At 34.5% G+C, this 8,402-nt stretch overlaps 1 protein-coding gene across 1 annotated transcript in view; it reads right to left on the reverse strand.

Annotated features, from left to right (window-relative positions):
• Positions 1-8,402, reverse strand: part of LOC112461305 (plexin-B-like) — a gene marked incomplete at its 3' end in the record, with an annotated part of 206,978 nt that overhangs the window by 152,403 nt on the left and 46,173 nt on the right. The window lies entirely within an intron of this gene.

An 8,402-nucleotide genomic window follows, 5' to 3' on the forward strand; every position in this document is an offset into this window, starting at 1 on the left:
GGAGGAAAGAAGGGAAACGGGGCAGAGTGTATTTATTGTTGTCATAAGGCAAACTCCCTGAGAATTGAAGGAAAAAAGTAATGATAAATCTATGTGAAAATATGTATAAGTTAAACTTGCTTAAAATACCACAGAAGTGTATAAAAAAGTGAAATATAGTCATTGCAGAATTGAAAATGCATAAAATCAATGAATAAAAGACATGCTGACAATGTTCAATAACTAAAAAAAAAAGCTAAGCAGATAACAGAAATAAATTGGTGCAATAAATGGAAGATAGGTGTAGAAATGAAAAATAGCTGCCGGGAGTAGGAAGAAAATGATTCGAAAGTTCGAAAGTATAAGTCTCGAAATCGTGGGCGTTTCGAGGCGACGAGATCGGTGCGAGATAAAAGGTAAGATAAACGAGCCGCGATTTGATCGATACCATGAGAGAAAACTCGTTTGACGCGAAACAATCTTTGTAACAGATGCTTGTCCCGAGGCTTAATAATAAGCGAATAAAGCATATCTTCTTTTGGCAAATATAACAAATCAAAGATATTTAAAAAAAAATAGAAAACAAAAAAATGTGATCAAAATTTAATGTAGTAGTTTTAATTAAAGTATAACTATTAAATATAAAAGCATATCGATGCTTGATAGAATAATTAGTAGAATTATATAGAAAAGAATAAACTCGTGTGAAAACACACAAAAGAATAATGAGAGCGTCTTCATTTTTAATTCTATTCATTTGGTCTCAAATTTTCTTTTATCGTCATTAAATTAAAAGTTCAACTTTATCAATGATAATTAATCCATAATTCCAATTATCCATTAATTTTACATTATAAAAAATGTAACTTGTATTACATACATTCAAGTATAAAAAAATCTAAATAAAATAGGTCACGATATTACATACAAAAAGGTAAATTTAATCCCGTGCTAAATAATTCATCTAAATAGCGAACACGATAGTAATAAATGGAAGAAACTAATGATAATTGAAATAAAATGTGTCGGTATCCATAATTTGTCTAACATAAATTTAATGTCTCACATACACATACATTTCGGAATTATTACCGAAAATAGCAATATGTGTTACAACCTAATAGCTCTCGCCGTTAACTCATTTATAATAATAATATCAATTCTCATAAATAGCCGTACATCCTATTAGTGTGTCGCCTACGAAACGACAACGCAGATGATTATACTAATAGCACTTCACATATGATTATACAAGGACATAAAATTCTTTTCTGATTTTTATAGTGATAATTTTAGTTAAACAAATGTTATTAAAAATTATACTTATATCGCACGGACGCGAACAGATCTGTAATTATTTGTCATTGAAACAGCTCCATTGTGTCAGGACAATTTCTTTCGAATGTAATAAAAGTATATTTTAAGAGCACTCAATTTGTTTCATTACAAATTACGAAAAACCCTGATGAACGTTCAAAATTAACACTAGCTAGCCACACTTATTTTCAAATCCTTAATTCACCACACTTCGGTCCATGAGACCGCTTTGTAGCATTATTATTTTCATTCTAATTAATATTTTTAAGCTTGTACTGTAGAAATTGGAAATACAGGCTCTGAATAAGATATTTATGATAATATCTATATATGTATAGTCAAGATAATAATTTGAATTTGAACTAAACTTAATTATAAAGAACCTAGAAAATTATGTTACTATATGAAAATTAGAAAACACTGAAAAACGTTCAGCGGTCTGCTGGATCGGATTATGACGAGCTAGGATTAACATTTAAGATCCCGCGCAAGATAGAAAAATTTTGTAAAATATATAAATAATATTGAATATTTCGAATTTTGTGTTATTATAATGTATATACAATTAGATTTTGTTCACTTAAAATTTTTGTTTATTTATCTAGCAGTAAAAAAATAAAATATAATTTTACCTAAACGTTAATCGATAAATATACTTATATTCTATAAAGATATAGATTGCAGTTTATACCGTTACAACCAATCTCTCGCGCGTACAGACCTGTTATTAAGTTCTCCATTAAAAATCGAATAAGAACGGAACAGCGATGTTTATTCGTGTCGGTTCACCGGTACTGTTGCTTACTTCGATTCGTTGGATATATATAGAGCAAATCCTGTTTCCAGGAACAAAGTGTATCAGTTACGCGTATCTTTTTAGAAAGCATTTAGTCAAGCTTATGCAAGTTTAGTAGCAGAACGTCTCAACAGAAAGAGTACATCAAATAAAACATCAATTTCTATTTGTAACATAAAGACACTATATAAAGACCAATCGTGATCTTCTGCCAAACGGTATCGTTAAAATAAAAAAACAAGACATTAAAATAGCATTCAATTATCACTTGATATTTTTGTAGTTCCCAAGTCAATTTGTCGAGACATGAGTACTAAGCCAATAGAGATAAAAAAGTTAATAAATAGACGATGAGATGTAATGGGTGTTTTACAAAGCTCTGTTCCTTTTCCTCATATTTCGTGAAAACATTTCTCGCAGGAGACGCGTCTTATTAACCTTTCTTTCTGAAAAATGTTGCGCTGCTTTTCAGAACTCTTGCTACAGGTCAGATGGCGCGAAACTTTTGGAACGAACATGACGGAGTCCGGGATTTTTTACTCTCTCACTCTCTCTCGCTCTAGCACCTTTCTTACGTATATATGTTCCACATAGATTACTTTTTTTCGTCTTTTCTTTACACCTTTTTCTCGCGCACAATCTATATGAAAACGGCCTTTGGCTCGCTTTCAACTCTTTCGCTCTATCTCTCTCTGTCCGTCGTTTTCCACCTTTAGTTACTCTTTTTCTGTCTTTCTCTCTCATGCACTCTCTCTTCAAGAAATATCCTTTATTTGTACGTGCTGCGACGTCGTTATGCGTCCGTCATTATCGTTTCGCGCTTTCCAGTCTTTCGCGAATCTAACAAAATAATTTCATTTCTTTTTATCCATGATATCCATGTTCTCTTTATTCGCGGCTTCACCAAATTATACGCACAAAGAAAGATGCCTTAACGATGAGAATCTCGCAAATAACGCTATTAAGCACAGAATTGTAAACTGCGCGAAAAATAGATGTCGGAGTTGCACCGCGTCGTCAAAAATTCTTCGTCTTTTTCTTCTTGTCTCCAAAACAATAAGCTTTTTTTAAATGGATGAAAAATAAATCTATTTGCTTGTGCTATCCTGCTCAATATAAATCAAACGCATATAAACCTATATATAGTTCTATTCTTCTTCTTAAAGTAAGTTATCTTCCACTTCTATCTTTCTTGCGGCTATTCACGGAACTCGAATCCGTGGATTTGCTGGGCCCAAATGACTGTACGGATGAAACGATAAGTTAACGCGGACGAATGCAAGCGGCATGCACGCAACGCAACGACCGTAAAATAACGAGCCGACCACGGAGGCGGGTATATACTCGCATGTTTTAAGTGTACGACGCAAATGCAATGCATCTCGCCGCGACGATGCACTTGCATAATGTGCACTCTATCGAAGCGCGACGTGTTTCCCGTACCCCGATCCGATCGTTCTAAGGTTTCTTGCGCAGAAGCGGCTCAGAGAGAGAGAAAATGTTTCTTATTGCAGCGCACTTTAATACGTGCCGGATATAACGCGCCGACGTCAATACGTGCTCACGCAAATCGGCGATTCCGCAAAAAGCTTCCGTCAGGTGTTTCCGGGAGATCGACCCAGTTTGCCCTGAACTTTTAATCGAATAATGTTCATTCACCCGTAACTATAATAAAATTGATGACAGCGATATGTTTTCTCTCTCTATTTCATTTTGCTATATATTTTTAGATTAAAAACTTGTAAGAGAGATTAGGTATTAAAAAATCAATGTCTTGATAAAAAAAAGAAGATTGAATAAAATATGTGTCACAGTAGAAAATGAGGATCTGATAATATAACGATGAATAATTTACAGTTATAGAAAACTTAAAACACACGGATACGTTTTTAAAGTCTATCCAGTGTCACATTAACCTAGGTGACAAGATAAGTAAAAAATCCAATTTTCTCATAACAAGAAAATAAAAAATGCATGTTATTTTCATTGCTAATATCAGACCTATTAGAAGACGAAAAATGCATGTTATTTTCATCGCTAATATCAGACCTATTAAAAGACGAAAAATGCATGTTATTTTCACCGCTAATATCAGACCTATTATCTGCTACTACATTTTCCTTTTAGTCACAATCTATTTTGCATTTAAATTTTCAAGGCACTTCAATGAATAAACCTTAAAAAATTCATGTACGCTATTCGAAACGCATAAATGTACATGTATGAGAGAGAAAAGTCTCAATTCCCTATGATTATCCATCAATGTACACAAGCTTGATTTGATCTTTCGAACGTTATTGCAAAATTGAATACGCGTACGATGTACGCGTCTGTCGCCGACTAAATTAGAAATAACTTTTACGGATCAGACCACTTTATAAATTCAATCTGGTAAATGCCCTCATAATTCACGTCAATCCACGTTTCAATTAACTGACAAATAATGCGATCTCTATTTCGGAATACAAGTCATTCGTTGATAAAGAGAGTAAACATTTAAAAATGTAAATTAGAAAAAGATATGTTTCTTGTCCAAAAATAGATAAAAACACTTTTACTCTTGCAGAAGTAAAAGTCAAATCAAAATCTAAATGCAATATTTCAATAGCAATGTAAGAGTATTAAATATTTCTAATAACATTATCTAAAGACCTAAACACATGTGAGAAAATACCTGACTGTAACATTTGAATGTTTGTAAAAACAAAAGTCATCGATCCTAAAAATTTTCCTCGAGGAACTGAGCGAGAGTCTTGAAACCGTAATCTGAAATTGTACGACATTAATCTTTGAGAATCCCACGCGAGTCTCAAGCCTCGATTATTACTCGATACCTTTCTTTTTACTATCTCCGACACTCGGGAGAAGTTATCACAGCGGTTTGTACCTGGGCGCGATTGCGCACGGCTTCGTCTCTCGTCCAGCAATTACTATTCCACGCCCCAGTAAGTCCAGTATACGGTATCCCGCAATGTTACCTCTAACTGTTCCTAGGCGCGAAAGTGAGGTTGCACTCGAACGGAAAAGAAGGAGAAAAAGTAGAGCGGCGAAGAGAAAAATTATCGCGGAAAACGAACGAAAATGCTATCGAATTCATCAGCACGTCTCGGAAAATGCTATGTTCTGAGCTTCCCTGCATTCGATTCAATTTTCCCCGATGTCGCTTGTCGTAGGAACATCGACGATTTCGTCTCCCATATAAATTATGAGCGAAAAAAAAAACAAGAATATCAGATTTCAATCGGGCTTCGATAGGGGCTTCAATCGCAACGATTAGATTCGATCGATCCACTTCGATGATGTTGGCTTCTCGAAGTGTGTACATGTTGTCTTAGGAAGCCTGTATAACGATAGTATTATAGAAGCGGTACTTCCTATCAAATTTTCAGTTTTAACAGCTTTGCAAAACTGGAATTGAGGTCTGCATGCTATTTGACAAAATTAGTTTTGATAAAATAAATTTTCGAAAGCTATATTTGGACAATAAGACTATTTCTCATTTAATAGTAAACTTGACATCAGCAGAAAAAATTTTAGTAAAAAAACCTGTTGAGAAAAATTTTCAAAATTCAGAAAAATTATGTGTAGGAAATAAGGCGGCAAATAAAAATAACGATATTTAGTGGAAAACTATTTCCTACTATCATTATATAAGATTTCCGAAACATGCTATATATAGAATGGATCAGAAATACCATAAGTACTTCATTATTGCTAATATCCCGGACTAAATCAGTAAAATAGAAGTCACCTCGTATATCCGTGCTATCTATATATATAGGTATTCATGTTATTGAAAGCATCCGGTTTAGGGGAGCATTTGCAGTTGCATCGTGTTATAGATATATTTCATCAATTAACATTTACTTGAAGGTAAATAATCGCGTAAAAAACGAAATTATAATATTCTCGATACTATAAAAGATCGCGTTGCAAAATTAATTAAATTCGCTTAATAAAACAAAACTTAATAAAACAAGTAATATTGTAGGTACATCAAGTTTGTAATATCAAATAAATTAAAAAAAAACTGTTCAGTTGTACATAAAAATCAGGAACAAAAATTGTTTTACTTAATCTTTAAAATCTATCATGTCTAAAAATGCAAGGTTATAAACCATGATGTAACGTCAGTAAGTTAAATTTTATCCGTTAATGTGTGTGTGAAAAATGTATATTTTAGTCAGTCGCGTTGTTTTCACTGTCGCGAATAAATGTACAGATTATTTTCCTGCGTCTGCAGTACGGAAATCCGAACTCTCTGAAATTTTACCGGTTTCAATCCTTGATGAAAATTCATCCCGAGAGAATTTTATTTCATTTAATTCCGCGAAACAATCTGACGTCTGTCGCTTTAGATATTCCCTCTAGTGTGAACAATAGTTATAAGCTTACTGCAAAACAGTTATACTTCTTTTCTATGCTTCCTCATAACTAACAAAATTTAGCATGAATTTCAAAGTTACGAATGTAAATTATTAAAAAGATACGAATTATAACAGAATAATGTTGAAACATATACTTATCGTGTAAATAATAAGAATTAAAATCAATGTTTTTCAAAAATTCATTTATATTGTCTTCTCAAAATAAAAGGTGTGCAAATGCTCGTGTGCAAATAAATGAAGATTTGCATGCATTTTTCGATGTCTAACTTATTTGTTTTTCTGCAGTCTATTCATGCACTTTTCATTCTTTATACACTTTGTTTTATACCAATCGATTCAATCTCTATCTTCAATCTCTATAACAATTGAGTGCGAGTGATTTTTTCACGCACGGCCGTCCCATTTTCCAAACAGAGAGGAAAAAATCCCGCGAAACTGCATCACATTTACACTATCTACGAGTCGCGAGTTTTTTTTTTTTTACCGTGCAAAACTTTTTAATTGCGAGGCTCACTCCGATGATCGAGGCGAGAGAAGGCCATCCAATTTGAGCGAATGGGTTTTTCTCGAAAGCTTTCCCTTCCTCGCCCTACCCCCCCCCCCCCCCGTCGTGTCAATCCCTTTGCCGCGATTCTTTTGTGACGTAAAAATTGAATCCACATAGCTATGGTATATTCACGGACGTGAACATGTGTTCGTGGATGTCGTGCACATATGACAAAATTCGGAGGAGAAACCAACTGCCCCTTTCTGCTTTTTCCTTTCTTTATCCGCTCTGTTCCTCTTTTTTCATTTACACATTTCGGTTTATTCTCTTTCTTCTCAGAATAACTACAGCTGCCATTGTCATTGGCAATTTTTGTTAACTACAGAAGACACAATTTATCAAATTTAAAAATATGACAATATTTACAAATGTGCAAATTTTCCCAAGTTTTTTTTCTATTCTTGAACATCGCTTTCACACAAAATAAAAAATAATTGTAATAATTTGTACGCAACTAAATGCGGATAAATAATACATCTATAATAAAAATCTACATTTTACATTAATACAAAAAAATTCAAAGTGATAAGTCTTCGTTAAAAAAGAGAAAGTTTCAATTTTTTTTCTGGACTATGGAAAACAAAGATATATGTATAGATATATGTATTCGAGAAAATATAGCTTGTCAAGAATTGATGTTTTGTTATTATGATTTTTTTATATTTATTTTTTGACGTAGCTTAATTGTGGGATTCATCAAGACTAAACACGATCTTCAATCGGTCAAATAAACACACGCATCCGGTGAATTTGTCCGTTTCCGTTCTACCGGAATCTTGCGGTTGTCCGTTCGAATAAGACATAAAGGGAGAGAAACAGGAAGAGGAGGAGCAGCAGGCTCGAGAGTCGACCGGAGTAGAATGACGAAGAAAAAAAAGAAAATAGGAATAAAATAAAAGACGAACGCGTTGTCCCACGGTAGCTCGTCGTCGGCTAGACCAAACAAACAATCTTTATCTTCTTTATGGTCGCCCGCTTATCTCCGTCCGGCGACTAACTCTCAGCAGGTTTCCGCGCCTTTTTCTCGCCTTCCTACGCAAAGAAATCCTTTGTGTTCCGGCATACGTTCTCACGGCGGAGGAAAAGTTTCACGAGAGAGAGAGAGAAAGCGAGACGAAATGCAGAAAATTTGAATAAATCTCGCGCCGCGTCGTGAATATCATTTCGCTAGACTTTGCGGAGTGTTCCGCATCTTTAAGCGGGCACTGAAAACGGTTCTCTAAGTACCGTTCCCGTGAAGTTTTGAGAAAGCCGTGCCTGTGCACCCCACGCGACGAAACCCGGGCAAGCTTCGTTATAACCGCCGCGCGGAAACCTTTGGCGTTCTTTGCGTGAGAGAGAGAGAGAGAGAGAGAGAGAGAGAGAGAGAGAGAGA

Source organism: Temnothorax curvispinosus, unplaced genomic scaffold (genome assembly GCF_003070985.1).
Source record: "Temnothorax curvispinosus isolate PA1 unplaced genomic scaffold, ASM307098v1 QBEX01011250.1, whole genome shotgun sequence".
NCBI lineage: Eukaryota > Metazoa > Arthropoda > Insecta > Hymenoptera > Formicidae > Temnothorax > Temnothorax curvispinosus.